Raw genomic sequence first — 18,069 nt, 5'->3', positions numbered from 1 at the left:
TGGGAATTTCACAAGAAAAACAATGGTGTACTTGGTTTTTACGTAACTTTATTCTTTCATGAGTTATTTACAAGTTTCTGACCACGTATAAAATGTGTTCAATGTGCTCTCCAGTGACATGCGGCGAGTGCTACGCTGTGGGCTCTTACTGAATGAAGCTAGGACAGCCACTGATGTTTCTTCATTAGTGACAGACTTCATGCGTCCACATTTTGGCAAATCCAACACTGAACCAGTTTCACGAAACTTAGCAAGCAGTTTGCTAACTGTAGCATGGGAGATGGGTGGTCTCGTAGGCTGTCTTGCATTGAAATCTGCTGCAATGACCCGGTTACTGCATTCACCAGACATCAACACAATTTCTATCCGCTCCGCACGTGTTAACCTCTGGGACATGTCAATGGCTTTAATCAAAGAGAAACTTGTAAATAACTCATGAAAGAATAAATTTACGTTAAAACCAAGCACACCATTGTTTTTCTTGTGAGATTCCCATTAAGTTTGATGTGTCACTTGACCCTCTTCCTATTGAAAAAACAAAAGTTGGATTCAAAATGGCCGCCATGGTCACCACCCATCTTGAAAAGTTTCCCGCCTCACATATACTAATGTGCCACAAACAGAAAGTTAATATCACCAACCATTCCCATTTTATTACGGTGTATCCATATAAATGGCCCACCCTGTACAAGTGCTTTGGATTACAAGCATGCTTCCGGAACAAATTATGCTCACAATCCGAGGTTTTAAGCCCCTTACACACGATCAGAATTTCCTATGGAAAAAGACTGACAGCCTGTTTCCATCGGAAATTCCGACCATGTGTATGCCCCATTGGAGTAATTCCGATGAATTCCATCAGAGTTTAGATAGAGAACATGTTCTCTTTTACTCCGATGGAATTCTATCAGAATTCCGATGTGAGTTTGGTGGGACAAAGGTCCGATCATGTGTACGGGGTTGGGGAAAGGGTATGGGATGCCCATAGAACAGATCACTTTGCCATATTCACTTAAAGAATTGTTATATCTGTTGCGCTTTGCATACCTCAGAGCGCATAGAAAAATAAATGATGGACTTTGACAGTCTCCCTTTACTTTCTCCTCTGCACAACCCCTGCAGACTGTTACTCCCAGGACTCTTTCTCCTCCTGTACAAACTTCTTTATCACAATGTTAGTCTTTCCGCCCCATCATCTTGGACTGCACCAGGGATCACTCTGAATAATCCCTGGTGGTTGCTGAATTTGCTGAATCCTAGTAGGCCAGGGGCCTGCACTACCCCTTCTTGATGGCCTAGTTATTTAGCAGCATTAAATGGATGGCGGACTACTGATCCCAGCCAACCCGACTTGCAAATCCTGAGTCCTCAGGCCACATTGAGTTGTCACAGAACCCCACAGTCTCTCCTCTTGTCTTGCACCCAGCTCCCCTGGCATGCCTCTTCCAGATATACACTGTGTCTCACTCATTGAACTTCTCCTGCCCTGAGTCCTTCATGAAGAATTTGCCCGGACCGTGTGTACCGACTGCTTCTCCAGCTCCTCTGTTTCAGGACACCTCTCCAATACCGTGTAAGTAGAGGCTCCCTCCCAGCTCCCGAGCTCCTCCGCCGAGGCCGGCACCCCCCCAGATGGGGGTGGGCCTCCTGCTGCAGTCTAACACTCCATTTTTCAATTCACCCAGACAACATCTACCCTCCAGTGGGCTGGACCTGAGTTTAAGTATGAGGTCTGCCCCCTGCCAATCCTAGTTGGGGGATTGGTCAGGGCTCCTCACATGAACTCTGTCACTCAAGTTCCCAGCCCCACCCCTCTTCCAGAACATTCTCCCTGGAAGCAGGGGATGCGCCCAGAACTAAAGGACAGGTGGTCACACCCACTGCTACACTAACCACTCCCTGCCCCTCAAAACAAACAGGCCCAGCATGCAGCATAGGCCTGCCTTAATTCACCTGCCTGGAAGCTATCACCAAAAAAACTCACCTCTTGCACCTACCTATGGTAGAGGGTGCTACAGGAGCAATGTCCCTCTGTCCCTCATTCCTTCTCATTTGTCCCTCATGTTGCTCTGATCTATACAGTTGTATATAAAATGCACTTTTTAGCTCTCAAAAAGTGTTTCCCAAAGCTAAACCTTTCATCCAAATTCTAAATTGCTGCTATTGTAAATTTCAAAAGCCAATATAAAGGAATAGTAGTGGTAAAAAATAAGGGGCCAGATTCACGTAGCCCGGGCGCAGCGGAACGTAACCGATTTACGTTACACTGCCGCAAATTTTCTGTCTAAGTGCCCGATCCACAAAGCACTTACCTGAAAATTTGCGGCGGTGTGTCGTAAATCCGTCCGGCGCAAGGCGGGCCAATTCAAATGGGGCGGGTACCATTTAAATTAGGCGCGCTCCCGCGCCGGACGTACTGCGCATGCTCCCGACGCAAATTTCCCCACGTGCTTTGCGCAAAATTACGATGCGCCGACGTTTTGTGAATCGCGACGTGAAAAAAAGACTTGCGCCTGGGAAAAAGAAAACATTTAAAAAAAAATCAAAAGCGACGCGGGAAAGACGGAAGATATCTCTTCCTGAAAGGCACATGGGAGGGCACTCCTGTTACACTAGCTAACGTGTACTTTCCAAACAAAAACCACACAACCTTTTGCAGGACGATCATCACACAGTTGAAAAACTTTGCGGAAGGCTGTATAATCCTAGGGGGTGACTTCAATGTCCCACTTTGCCCCTTACGAGACACCTCCACAGGCCATACCCACGTTACCTACAGAATCTTAAAAAAACTTAAAGCCCAACTACAATCACTATCCCTGGTAGATTCTTGGAGAACACTACACCCTACAGAAAAAGACTTCTCCTATTACTCAGCCCCTCACAAAAGGTACTCGAGGCTGGACTTAATATTTATTACACAACGAGATCTGCCCAAATTAACCAGGGCAGAAATAGGCATCATCTCCCTTTCAGATCACGCCCCAGTAGCACTCTCAGTCAATTTCGGGTTACCCAGAAGCACCAATTTTAACAGGAGACTGAATGCGGCTTTGCTGACAGATCAAACGATACAAGACCACATTCACTCCTCCATAAAAACCTACTTTGAAATGAACATTGACTCAGACACAAACCCGCTAAACAACTGGGAAGCACATAAGACAGTTATCAGGGGAGACCTTATCAAATGGGGGGCGATACGGAAAAAAGAAAGGGACAAAGAAGTCACCTCACTTTCCAACAAAATAGCACAATTAGAACTGCAACATAAGAAAAACTTATCATCCCAGGTAGAAGAGGAACTTGCTGACAAAAGAAAAGCCCTGACCCAACTACTTAATCTACAGACACAAAAAGCACTCCTATTTAAGAAAAACATTTTTTATGAACACGGCGACAAAAGCGGCAAGTACCTTTCTAGAGCATTAAAAGAAACAGCGGCCTCGAATTGCGTGCAAGCCATTAGAAATAAACAAGGGAATCTCGAACACGACCCAGAGCGTATAGCAACACTTTTCCACGACTTCTATTCAAAGCTATACAACCTCCCTCCACAACACAAACCTGCCAACACCACGACCACCAGAGAAGTAACTATTAAAGAATTCCTGAGAGACAGTAAACTACCATCCATACGGGAGGAAGACATAGGACCTTTAGAGGCCCCGATAACTTCAGCAGAAATACAAGAAGCCGTTAAATCATTAAAAGAGAGCAAAAGCCCAGGCCCTGACGGATTCACGTCGCAATATTACAAAACTTATATACAATTATTATCAACCCCCCTAATTAAAGCACTAAACTATCTAGCCAAAAACAACCACGATTCGGCATCCTTACTCACAGCACATATCGCCATAATACCAAAACCAGACAAAGACCACACAGAATGCGCAAACTTTAGACCAATCTCGTTACTGAACGTAGACATTAAGCTCCTAGCGAAGATACTAGCAAACAGACTGAAGCCACTCCTTTCCCAAGTAATCGGACCAGAGCAAGTGGGATTCATGCCGGGCCGAGAAGCGAGAGACAACATCGCCAAAGCCCTGAGCATGATTCACTATGCCAAGCAGTCAAAGATCAGAGGCCTTCTCCTGTCAACCGACGCGGAGAAGGCCTTTGATAGAGTCTCTTGGGACTATATATTAGCCACATGCGCACATATAGGTCTGGGAAATAGTATGCTCAGTTGGATTGGTGCTCTCTACAAAAACCCAAGGGCCCTAATAAAAGTCAATAACACTTTCTCTAATCCCATCGACATCAGAAACGGCACACGCCAGGGATGCCCCCTATCCCCACTATTATTCATCCTTTCATTAGAACCCCTAATTAGAATGATAAATTCCTCCCCTGACGTCAGGGGGTTTAAAGTACAAGATAGAGAATACAAGGTTGCCGCATACGCGGATGACTTGTTGTTCTTTGTCTCCAAGCCGCACATATCCATGCCCAACATCCTAAAAATATTCAACATATTCGGATACGTATCCAACTTCAAAATCAACAACAGCAAATCTGAAGCACTTAACCTGACCCTTGACAGTATAGAATATGACTTACTAAAATCCAACCACAGCTTTAAATGGGAACAAAAGAATCTCAAATACCTGGGAATAAGACTAACCCCCACGACCAACGAATTATACTCTGCCAACTTCTCTCCACTTCTACAATCCATCACAAAAGACCTACAGAGATGGTCCCCTAAACTCTTCAGCTGGTTCGGCAGAGCTTCCATTCTAAAGATGACGATTTTGCCAAGGTTATTGTATTACTTTAACGCCCTACCCATCAAACTACCAACATCCTTCTTCACAAAGCTACGTAGTGCCCAATTGAAATTTCTCTGGGCAGGCAAGAAACCAAGACTTAGCTTTGCCCAACTCACACAACCCAAACAAAATGGAGGAATTGGTCTCCCAGATTTCAAGAAATACTATATGGCTGCACATATAACCAGACTTATAGACTGGCATTGCCACCAATCAACCAAAGATTGGGTACAATTAGAAACACCTCAACACACCAAAACAATCGCCTACCACCCCTGGACCAACAACTCCAAATCTAAAAACAGATCATCACACCCGCTAATAGATGCAACACTATCGGTATGGCACAACATTGCTTCAACACACAACTTGGCTTCGATACCAGGCCCCCTGACCCCAATAACTGACAATCCAGATTTCCCACCAGGTCAAAATATACACTTCCCAAAATCAATACTACCCACAGGGAAACTATTAGCTACACATTGTCTTTCTGACAATAAAATGAAAACCCTTGAAACTCTGAAAATAGAATTAGGCAGATCATTTCCGGGATTCTGGTTTTATTTTCAAACCCAGAATTTTTTGATAAACAGCAAACACAAATTAGCATATAAAAAGAATCTCACCCAACTAGAGCAAATCTGTCTGTCAGGCACCCAGATCCTAAAAACAACCTCAATGGCCTATTCCTGGCTCCTTCAAATAAATGACCAGTTACCAAACAAACATAATGACCAATGGGAAAAATAACTTAATACCATACTAAGTGACGAACAATGGAGAAGAGCCAATATTTTCGCACACAAGTGCTCATTAAGCACAAGATACCAAGAAATCTCCTATAAAGTTCTTACCCAGTGGTACGTCACTCCCTCAAAAATCAAAAAATGGTTTCCCTCGACCTCAGACAAATGTTGGCGTTGCAAAAGCGAGACCGGCACATTTTTACACATCTGGTGGTCATGCCCCCCAATAGCCAGTTTCTGGGCCCAAGTCATCAGATCAATCAAATTAATCACAGATACAAGTATCCACTTAGATGCTGCTGCATGCCTCATTCATGCCAACCACCTCCCGATCAGTTCCTACAAAAAATCCCTGACTAGACACCTGCTAACGGCAGCAAAAACATTAATACCCCTACACTGGAAATCCACTAAATGTCCATCAATAAAAAACTGGCTAGATAGAGTACATTATATGCACAAAATGGACGAGCTAACCGCCATGAAAAGAGAAAACACTAACAACTACCACAAAACCTGGCAACCTTGGGTGATATTCTTGTATACCAATGATTACCAATCACTGAAAACCTGAATCCAAAGAATGTTATTCTGATATCTATCCTATCCTAGGTACTTTCACCTGTATTTGATTATATGAAAATAATGTTTTGTCTCTATAACAAACCAACTTATCCTCCAAAATACAAAATGCAATCGAGTTGTATACTTAAAGCGGATGTGCCACTAAACAAACATATTAAAAGCCAGCAGCTACAAATACTGCAGCTGCTGACTTTTAATATTAGGACACTTACCTGTCCTGGAGTCCAGCGGTGATCGCAGCAGATGACGAGCCGATCGCTCGTCACCCTGCTGCTCCCCCCTCCATCCACGGTGAGGGAACCAGGAAGTGAAGCGCTCCGGCTTCACTGCCCGGTTCCCTACGGCGCATGCGCGAGTCGCGCTGCGCCCGCCGATTGGCTCCCGCTGTGTGCTGGGAGCCGAGTGTTCCCAGCATACAACGGGGGGGGCGACGGGAAGCGGAGGAAAAACCCGTCCTTTGCCCGTATCGTAGGGCCGGAAGTGGGTGCAGATACCTGTCTGTAGACAGGTGTCTGCACCCCCCTCCCCCCTGAAAGGTGTCAAATGTGACACCGGAGGGGGGGAGGGTTCCGATCAGCGGGACTCCACTTTAGAGTGGAGATCCGCTTTAACTTCCCTCCCTTTGTATCACCCTCCCCTCCCCCCACCACAACAATTCCGCCCCCAAAACTTCATCCCACCCCCCCTCTATCTGCCCGCTATCCCACCCCTCCCCCCTCCTCTACCATCTTCTGCAACTTCCCGAACCTCATAAGCCCGAATAATGTTACGCTCCACAAAATGTCCATGACCCCTTAATTACTACAATTATTGTTCTGTTGTGTTTTATTTTTCTTGTTCTTCATTAATGCAGAATGTAATTTGCAATCTGTAATTTGTGATTTGTAATCTATAATCTATAATGTAACCTATGGACCCCATGTTCAATACTCTGTACGATGTACCACGTTTGTGCAACATTTTCATTAATAAACGATTATTGTGAAAAAAAAAAAAAAAGAAATAAGACAACAGTAAAATTAGCCCATTTGTTTATATTGTGAAAGATAATGATATGCCGAGTAAATTGATACACAACATGTCACGCTTCAAAATTGCGCCCGCTCGTGGAATGGCGACAAACTTTTACCCTTAAAAATCTCCATAGGTGTTTAAAAAAAATCTACAGGTTGAATGTTTTGAGATACAGAGGAGATCAAGGGCTAGAATTATTTCTCTCGCTCTACCAATCGCGGCGATACCTTACTTGTGTGGTTTAAACACCGTTTTCATATGCCGGCGCATGACAGGTCCTCTTAAATATGACATCTGGGGTCAAAAAGACCTCAGATCTCATATTTACACTATAATGCAAAAAAAATTACATTAAAGAAAGTCCCTTTAAGACCTATGGGCAGAAGTGACGTTTTGACATCGCTTCCGCCCTGCAAGGATATGGAGACGGATGGGGGCCATCTTCCCCTCAGTCGTCTCCATACCAAGCCAGGAAGAGGACACGATCGCCTCCGCCGCTACCGACGGCTCTGGTAAGCGTTGGAGGGCACCAGAGCGCGGTGGGAGGGCGAGCCTCTTCCTCCGCCGATAAAAATTATCCTGCGGTAAATCCGCCGCAGAGACAACTTTTATCTGAAAGCGGACAGCCCACTGAAGAAGAAGATACCGGGGCTATGGTAGCTAGCTGCTGCCAAAACAATGATATTCCTCTTCAAAATAGCGAGGCAAAACAACAGCGGGTGGTCCATTAGTGGTTAAATAACAAACATGTTATACTTATGTAGCGGCCTGCTATTTTCTAGCCGGCACTGCTTTAAATTTAGAGGGTAGTCTGAGAGTTAGTTGACTCAGACTGTATGTTTTTCATTAAATTGTGGCCTCTGTTCCAGCCATGGCTGTACTGTGAGTGACCACTATTGTTGTCTGGGGTGTTGTTATCATTCCAGGCCGAGGGTGGCAGCAGTCAGGTCAAGGCGTTTTGGGTGTTTCCCCTTCAGCAGCCAATCAGAGGGAGTTGATCGTCCTGCTGTGCATGCTGGGGAGGAGTACTTAAAGGACAGACGTCATTAGTCCGGGGTCGTCGTCGATCTTGGTCTGTCATCCCACCACCCCCCGTGTGTGGCCCTTCTGGCCGGGAGTGCGTGTTCAAGTGTTACTGGCTCCGGGACCACGTTGGTCCGGGGTTGTGATCTACTAAGTAGGCCCGGTAGTCTACGCTTGCAGAGTGGTCCTGTGCTGTCCGTCCTGAGGGAGAAAGCCACTCGATGAAGAACCTGTCTTGGAGAGCACCGAGCACGAGGCTGGTATCTCGGGAGAGGCCTTGAACTTAATCGAAGGACGCAACATTACTGAAAGGCTGGATGATGGTCGCCTGTCAGTTCCAAGTTCACAAGTTGTTCGGGAGAGATCCGGGTGCTTAATCCTGTGCTGAGAGGATTCTGGACCGAATATACCTCCATCTTTGGAAAGGTCTGTGGCAGAGACTTTACCAAGTTTCCGTGTGACATCCTGGCTGCTAGGTTAGTGAGAGAGGCCTATCCAGGTGTACAATACCCTCTCTGGCTAGAGTGGCGATGAAAGCTACGTTGCTGGAAGCAGGAGTGTTTCCGAACAAAAGTTATAGACCTGAACCTATAACCTATCAACTATTTTATTATTTTACCAAGTTTGACACATAAAGCAAAGAAAAAGAAGTCTTAGGCCTGGTACACACGATAGGATTGATCCGCGGATAAATCCTCTGGCGGATTTGGATCCGTTGGCATGTACTCACCATCGGATCCAAATCTGCGCGGAATTCAACCGCGGTGACGTGTCGCGGCGTCGCCGCGATGATGACGCGGCGACGTGCGCGACGCTGTCATATAAGGAAATCCACACATTCGTCAAATCATTACGACGCATGCGAGGGACGGGTTCGGACGGATCAATCCGGTGAGTCTGTACAGACCACCGGATCGATCCGCTGGAGCCGATTCCAGCGGATAGATTTATTAGCATGCTAACAAATTTTTATCTGCTGGAAATCGGAAATATCCGCGGATAAATATCCGCTGGAACGTACACACCAGGGGATCTATCCGCTGAAACCGATCCGCTGAGATTTTTCAGCGGATGGATCCTCTCGTGTGTACGGGGCCTAAAGTGTGGACAATGAACTTTTTCTCAACTCTCATCTGGTACCCTAGACGGCGAGGAAATAGAGGTAACAATACCGCCCAAAACAAACCAGCAGCTCCTTTGGGGGTAGTGCTACACTTGCCTTCTATGTGCAGGTGGTTTTGCACAGAGCAGCCTGGATCCTCCTCTTCTCGGGTTCCTTTTTGCTGCTCCTGGCCCCTCCCTCCTGTCAAGTGCCCCCACAGTCAGCAGCTTCCTATGGAGGGCACTGAAGCAAAGTCACAGTACCCCTCTCTCCCCTGATTGGCTGACTGACTTTAATTGACAGCTACAAGAGCCAATGGCCAGTGTCTCAGCCAATCAGGAGGAGTATCCCGGATGGCTTGGACATTCGTGGACATCGCTGAAGAGGTATGGGGTGCTGGGGGCCTGCTATATACAGAAGTTTTTTTAGAGGGAATCATTGGCTCTTGCTGCTGAGAATAACAACCTGTGAGGAGGAAGCGGGGGGGGGCAAGGCTAAGCTGCACTCTGTGTGTCAATGGACACAGAGCAGGGTTTAGAGTGAGCAAACACGAGCATCCCCCATAGCAAGTAGCTTGCTATGGGGACACTTGGAATGAGGGAGGAGTGGTAAGCAACAGTCGGGGACCTGAGGAAAGGAGGATCAGGGCAACTCTGTGCAAAGCCATTACACAGAGAAGGTAAGTATATCTTAGCTGTTATTTAAAAAAAGAAAATGTGAAGCTTTCACAAAAACTTTATTAATGTATCTAGTCACCAATTTTCTTGGTTGGTGACCCACGTACTGATGGGCATTCCAGTATGTAGGGGACAAGATGACATTTTAGAAAGCCATGTCTACCTAAATCCTTTGAAGCTTAGGCATCTCTTGTAAGTTTTTTGCCTCAATGTTGAAAGACGTCTCCCTTTATTTTAGGTCACTTTTGGGTCAATGGGTGAAAGAGCTTTGTTTCCCTCTCTTTACAGTACAGTTAATGACTACTTTATGATTTATCGTTATATATCAGAACTTATCAGACTTTTTGGATGGACTTGGGTTGGAATAATAACATCTGCAGATGAAAGTGGGGAGAGAGCATCGTTTCTGTTGTTAAGCATTTTGTCAGAATTTAAAATCTGTGTGGCCTTTATAGTAAATCATGGTATCAGTGTATCAAAGCCTGAAAGTCGTGCTTTGGAAAGTACATATAGCGCCATTAAAAAATCAGCGGTAAAAGTGGTCATACTCTGTGGAACATATCATGATTTAATATTTGAATCCTCACTGAGAAGATTATTCAGGGACATAACATTGATCCTCACACCCAATTGGGCCTCAAGTATTGTTCTTATAGAAAACTATCCGGTGATGTTGAATTGTAGCTTATCCTTAAACTTTTGGTCCGAAGCCGATAAGAATTTCAAGAATTTTGTTGATGGTTTCCATCCAATGATCCGCCCAAAAGACAAGTTACTTGAAAATCTGTGGATGACGACACTTTTCTGCTCGTCGGGAAAAAAAAAAAAAAGATACTTTGTATGAAGATATTTATCATATTTCTCTTCACAATTGTACGGGTCAGGAGCATTTACCTAGATTATTCATCTAACAGGACTACAGATCCCGTGTATTACGCGGTGGAATTCTTGGAAAACAGTCTGCGTGGTCTGTACTCATCCCAGAATTATTCTTCTCTTAAAGGTCAGGCAGACAATAAAGAAAAATACAGACACAAGGTGAGCGTAAATGTTGTCAACAATAGGAGAGGCCTTTATTAGAATCCTTCAGTGGAGATGTGTCAATGATTCACGATTTGTGAGAGGTGACCAACTTGTAGCTAACTGTTTGTAATATCAGGTACAGTGCCTTGGAAAAGTATTCATACCCCTTGAAATTTCCCACATTTTGTTATGTTACAACCAAAAACGTAAATGTATTTTATTGGGATTTTATGTGAGAGACCAACACAAAGTGTCACATAATTGTGAAGGAAAATCGGTGCAGCCTCATCAGTGAACATAATACACAAAAACAAAAATTACTTTATTTTTTCTACTTAGCAAAAAAAAAAAACCCAGTGGTGCACTTTATAGCCCAAAATCCCCTCCCTACGCTCTCTATGCCCCCCCACCCCTGATACCTGGGACATTTTTGCCCACACTCTAAGAAAATCTAAAGGGATTTAACTTTTTTATTATGTTTTAGAGGATACATACATTTTTAACAAATCTAGCTCCATGCTAAAGTGGGAATCTGACCTTGGCACCTCCTTCTCTCCCGCACAGTGGCGTGCTGCCTTCGGCTCTATAATCAAAGCCTTCCACTGCGCTAGCCACCGTGAGATGTCAATCAAAATTACCAACAGGTCGTACTACACCCCATTCAGGCTAGCCAACTTCCATTAGGAGTGCAGGGGAGCTACCCCCTATCCATGCGTCCAGTCCCTTAATCTACATGTGGGGCGCCAGACGCATAGATTCCAATGGGTTTTTAGAGCCAGAGGCTCTGATAGGCTTCACAAAAGGGTGGGCTCAAGGCACAGAGTACTCTGCCCCCATGCCCACCCAGTTGTGTGGCAATAGCGAATACATTTTCCGCTATTGTCACACTGATTCTTGAGACCCGGTTCCTGATTGGCCAAAAGGAGAAGCAATCCTGTTGGACTAGGCGGAAGAGACATCACGCAGGGGAAGCCGCGCCACCGTGTACCAGAGCAAAAGGAGGAAGCCAACACCATAGATGGGGTTAGCGCTCAGCTGCTGACCGAATGACTGCCCCCCCAGAAAATATACCGACAACGTTTCCTCCTCAACTCCCCAACATTGTTGAAAAAAATGTGGGCAAGTAGGCAACCTTATACATGTCCTATGGGCCTGTTCTAGCCTTACCAGCTTTTGGTCATGGGTGTTCCAACTTTTAGCCACTTGCACTAGCATACTAACCAAACCTCAGCCTGCCCTTGACTTACTTACATAGTTACATAGTTACATAGTAGCCGAGGTTGAAAGTAAGACACAAGTCCAATCTATGTGTGTGATTTTATGTACTTAATATTGGTTTTGACCTCTACCTTCCTGCCCATAGGCCAGTTGTCGCCCATGTTGTGGCGGCAGAAAGGTAGACTATCCTGAGACTTTAGAAACTAAACTTATCCCCCAACGTCTCAGAGGTATTAAATCTGGTCAACTCCAACTATATTTTTGAGCGTATTTTAGCATTTAATGCCCTTATGTTCTCGAAATTCTTCCAATCATGGAGCACATTGGTCAATAAACAACTTTCTCACCACTGGTGGCTGATGGGTTTTTTTCCGGGGGGGGCTGCAAACGATCCACCCACCCTCACCAGTGGCGGATGGTGTTTTTTTTGGAGGGGGCAAACGATCCACCAGAAGTCAAAACCCCCAACACCCCCCTGGTCGGTTGGATCGCGGACGACACCCACCAAACAACCCCCCCCTCCCATCGGTCGTATCACGGACGGCACTCAGAACCCAACCACCCTGTTCGGACGCTCTGTTGGTCGGCCAGCCAGGTCACAGGGGCCACCCCCACACCCTCGGGTCAGTCAGTCAGTCAGTAGTCGGGGTCCTGCACTTACCCCATCTCTCGGGCGGCTTTTCTCTGGGCTGTTCTCTCTATCTGCTTCTTTGTGTCTCCTCCCTCCTCCTCCTTGCGGCCAATCCGATCCAATCTGGATCGGGAGGAGAATGAGTGTTACTATAGTGAATATACATTGGCTATTGTGCGCCCCCCAAGCCCACCCTTTTTTAAAGCCTCTATGAAGTCTCAGTCTCTGGCTCTAATCACGTGCTTCAAAAAAAAACATTGAAATCCGGCAGCCCGCATGTAGATTAAGGGGCTGGACACATGGATGGGGTGGCGTCTCCCCTGCGCCCCTAATGGGCGGTCCACCACTGATTCTCACTCTGTTTAATTTTCTGCAGTGTCCATACTTTGTTCTTTGTATACTATAACACTGTACAATTATCATTTGTATCTATGTGTTTTGCACTGTAATTATGTTGCTATGCAGTGTTTATATTTGTTTGAAATTCAATAAAAAAAATATATATTGAAATTGACTTTTGAAATGCTATTAACGTGTGAACCTATTTTAGTTACCGGGTTTACGTCTACCTAGTGTAATTATGAAAAGACAGCACTTACATTGCCACATCCGTTAATAATAATATTACAAAAAAAGGGAGGGAGGGAACCCGAAGGTAATCCCAAATCGGAATTTAACGGCACAGTAAACAACAAGGATGTAAAAAAATATAAATATTTAATAGAAAAATAGACACAGGGGCCTGGATTCACATACATTGGCGCATATTTATGCCGCCGTAGCGTATATCTTTTACGCTACACCGGCGCAACGCACAGAGGCAAGCACTGGATTCACAAAGCACTCACTCCCACTCGCTCTTAAAGATACGCTGGGTTTCCTCGGCGTAAGCCAGTGTAGGTGGAAGTGGGCGTGAGCCATGCTAATGAGGCGTGACTCCATGCAAATGATGGGCCAAGCGCCATAGAAGTACTTAAAATGAACGGCGCATGCGCTGTCCCGTGGCCGCATCCCAGTGCGCATGGTCAGAATCATGTCAGAACAACTGCCTAAGATACGTCGAATCACTGCCTATGATGTGAACGTAACCTACGCCTAGTCATATTCACGTACTACGTAAACGACAAAAGATACGACGGCTTGTGTTCCCTGGTCCATACACCTTTGCATGATTTGCCCCTCCTAGATGGGGAATAACTTTACGCCGGACGTACGACTTACGCAAACCGCGTATATGATGCGCCAGGCGCAACTATGTTTGTGAATCGGCGTATCTCCCTCATTTGCATATGTGCATAGAAAATCTATGGAAGCGGCAAATGCGCCCGGGTATACGACGGCGTAGGCAAGTTACGTCGGTCGTAGGAAGCCTATTTTCAGGCGTATTTAGTTTTGTGGGCACGGCGCACAGATACGACGGCGCATATTTACACTTACGCGGCGTATCTCGAGATACGTCGGCGTAAGTGCTTTGTGAATCCGGGCCATACATGGTATACAAAAGGACACACAAGCTAATTAAAAATCACACACATAGAATACATGGTATATGATGTGAGCCCGAGTGAATCAATGCGTTTCGCTGTTGGGCTTCTTCAGGACGCATTCAGTATTCAATAATTGCAAGAGCAAGAAAAAAGAGGGTCTCACCATCTTGCAAACAAATTAGTCTTGATCAGCAAGTAGCTAAAGATTTACCCAATACAGGAAAAGACGTAGCCTCTCAGAAAGAGAGCGCAGTTCTAACAACACAGAGTCAAGGGGACCAGTGGTTTTCTAGATTAGAGATAAAGATATCCTCGAGTTGTAACTTCACACAGGGGAAAGTAAATACGACTGACCGCTGAGGGCAACAAATAGCCCTTTAAGAAAGGTGAGTAGATAAGATAATATACTCTGAAATGTTCAATAAACCAATGAGCCCCGACTCCATTCAACCACGGGAGTGTGCTGTATTCAAAGTCAAATTATAATGAAAATTCATGGTCTAAACGTGTCAGATTAATCCCCCGGGAGAGAGCGCGAAATCTCTGCACTAATATAGTAATTCAATAACCCTGATTTGTAATGTAATAAGCAATGTTTTTACTTTGCAGCTTAAAGCGGTAGTTCACCCCCCCCCCCCGACACGATTTTACCATCGAGACAGGCATTGTAGCGCGAGCTACAGTATGCCTGTCCCGATTTTTCTAACCCCGGACTCACCTTGTAATCTGACATCGTAGATTTCGGCTCCCGCGGGGAATGGGCGTGCCTATGGAGAGGGAGGATGATTGACGGCCGGCCCTGGCACGTCACTCTCCACGAAGACAGCCGGAGTAGGTCTCGGCTCTTCACGGCGCCTGCGCACAGGCTATGCGCACGCGTCGTGAAGAGCCAAGCCTATTTCGGCTATTTCCGGAGAAGCGTGACGCGCCAGAGCCGGCCGTCAATCATCCTCCGTCTCCATAGGCACGCCCATTCCCCGGTATCTTCGATCTACGCGTACAAGGTGAGTACGGGGGTAAAAAATTCGGGACAGGCATACTGTAGCTCGCGCTACAATGCCTGATTTTATGGTAAAAAAAAAAAAAAAATTCGTTGATAGGGTGAACCCCCGCTTTAACTGGTACTTGAAAAAAATGTCACATGCGAAGGTCAGTACAAAAAAAGGAAATGAAGATCTTATTAACCAGTTTGGTGTTCTGAACCATGTTTTTGTTAATGGGATTTTGTTTACAACACATGTTGGGATTTTCCATAGCAATGGGTTAGGTAATTGGAAACTTGAATTTGATTCTACATTAATTAACTGGAAAAATGAGAAAAATCAGGTAAGGCTGTGTGAGATCTGGTAAGGTGCTACAGAAAAAAAGTCCTAAAAATCTAGGTCATTCATAGACATGTGCAGACTGGAATATTTCATTTCGTTTTTTCGTTTTCGTTTGGAAAATAAATTTATTTAGTTAATCCCCAAAAATCGTTTTGATTTATTTCGTTTTTCGTTGGGGAATAGCTTTCGTCCGAAAATCCAATAATACTTGGTTGCTGTCGAATGGTCAAAAGAATATTCGACGGAACGTCGAATCTTTGTTGGTTTCTGTCTAATGGTCAAAAAATATTCGACGGGACGTCGAATCTTTACGCCGAATCGTACATTTCCGTTCAAATATTCCGCCTACAAGAATTCTAATGTTGTATGACTAGTAATAATGTCGAATCTATTCTCTATAATGTCGAATCTATTTTCTCATAAATCGAAATCTATTCTCTGTAATGTCGAATCTATTATTTCTATAGTGTCAAATCTTTTCTCTATAATGTCGAATCTTTTCCCTATAATGTTGAATCTCTCTATATCAAATTTTTACCGCAACGAAAACGAAAATAAAGCATTTTTTATGTCGGATCTTTTGGCTTTCGTTTCTTGCACTTTCGTTATCGTTTGTTAAAACGATAACGAAAAAAACAGATTTTCGGACGAAAATGCATTCTAACGAAAACGAATGCACATGTGTAGATTTATTCATATGCCAAAATCAACACTATCAACTATCCGAACTATTCCCCGCATGGTGAGGACTCATCTTGCCCTAAGATAAAGCAAGAATTACGTAAGAGTCTTTTTCTCCCACATTTTCCTTTAGGGTAGACATTACATTTTCATATCTCTAATGCCGCGTACACACGATCGAAAATTCCGACAAGAAAAATGTGGATTTTTTTCCGACGGAATGAGATATTCACATACCAAAAATATACTTTATGGTAAAAAACAAACAAGTGTTATTAGAACACCATTAAAAATGTATTTCAACATATTAGAATCCAACAACTTGTCTTTTACATGGTTATAATTGGTGTATTTACTAATATTGGTGGTGTGGTATCTTTTCCTGACATTTCACCACTTGGGGGCTTCTTCAGGGGACTTGGAAACCACTGTTAATACAATTACTATATAAAAAAACAGAACAATCAATAATAAATTACACATAATAAGGTAATTACCGTATTTATCGCGGTATACCGCGCACCCCTAAAGTTGCCCCCGAAATTCCTGTAAAAAAAAAGTTATATGATTTTATTACTTACAGTTTTGGTGTCTTCCCAGCGTCCATCGTCCGGTCCGGCGTCCGTCTGCGGCCTCGGTGGTGTCCTCCCGGCTTCTCCAGCGTGCGCCTCAAGTCGAGTTCCCACTTCCCGCACTCAGTTTGAACGCCTCCGCCGACATATACCGAGTGCAGTACACTCTGGTACATTCGGCAAGGCTCGGCTTCGCTCGCGCTCACGCTTTGTGACGTTTATGCGTGAGCACGAGCGAAGCTGAGCCTAGCCGAATGTACCCGAGTGTACTGCACTCGGTATATGTCGGCGCAGGAATTCAAACTGAGCGCGGGAAGCGGCTATCGGCGTATATCGCGCATGTTACGGAACCATGAACCAGACGTACAACAAGAGATAAGTGAAAATAAGAAGGCTTTATTGAAAATCAAGCTGTAAAGCAAAAGTCCAAACGGATGGTGAAACCGAAGCAGAGTCTTGCGAAGCCAGAGGTCAGGAACCAGAAGGGTAGTCAGACGAAGCCAGGATCAGGAACCAGCAGGGAAGTCAGACAAAGCCAGGATCAGGAACCAGCAGGGAAGTCAGACGAAGCCAGGATCGGAACCAGAAGCAGCAGCAGTCTTAGAAGCATGTGAACACAGGAGGACCAAGCAAGGAACTGAAGCCACAGACCTCCTATATATATGAGCCAGGCATCCAGCTCCTCCCAGTGGGAAGGAGGAGCCGCAGGGTGGGAGGCTACAAGAGACCCAGAAACCAAGATGGCCGCCAGCACATGTCAAACGAAGGAGACAGGAGAGAGGTAAGACCATGACAGCGCACCCACGATTTTCCCCTTATTTTAAGGGGAAAAAAGTGCGCGATAAATACGGTACCTTATTATGTGTAATTTATTGTGTATTATGTGTAATTTATTATTGATTGTTCTGTTTTTTGAGTGGCAAAACATGTCAAGTATATATGTTTTTGTTATATTTTCGGCACTGTTAAAATTCCACGAAATAAATATCCATTGTTATGTGAATATACCAGATAATACGTTGGCTTTAAATCCATTTAGGTATAAGAGTAGCTCACAGTATTAAAAAATCACACTTTCCAAGTCATAAGCTAACCAGGAAAAAATGTTGCTAGTTACTGTAACCCCCAAAAAATAGATTTCCAGAGGACTTTAGAAAAAAGAGTTGTTGAAGTCCACAGTCCATAGAAAAAGAGAAAAAGA

The sequence above is a fragment of the Rana temporaria genome, chromosome 4 (genome assembly GCF_905171775.1).
Source record: "Rana temporaria chromosome 4, aRanTem1.1, whole genome shotgun sequence".
In the NCBI taxonomy this organism is placed as follows: Eukaryota; Metazoa; Chordata; class Amphibia; order Anura; family Ranidae; genus Rana; species Rana temporaria.
The sequence above is the reverse complement of the archived record's forward strand: the minus strand, read 5'-3'. Positions refer to the sequence as shown.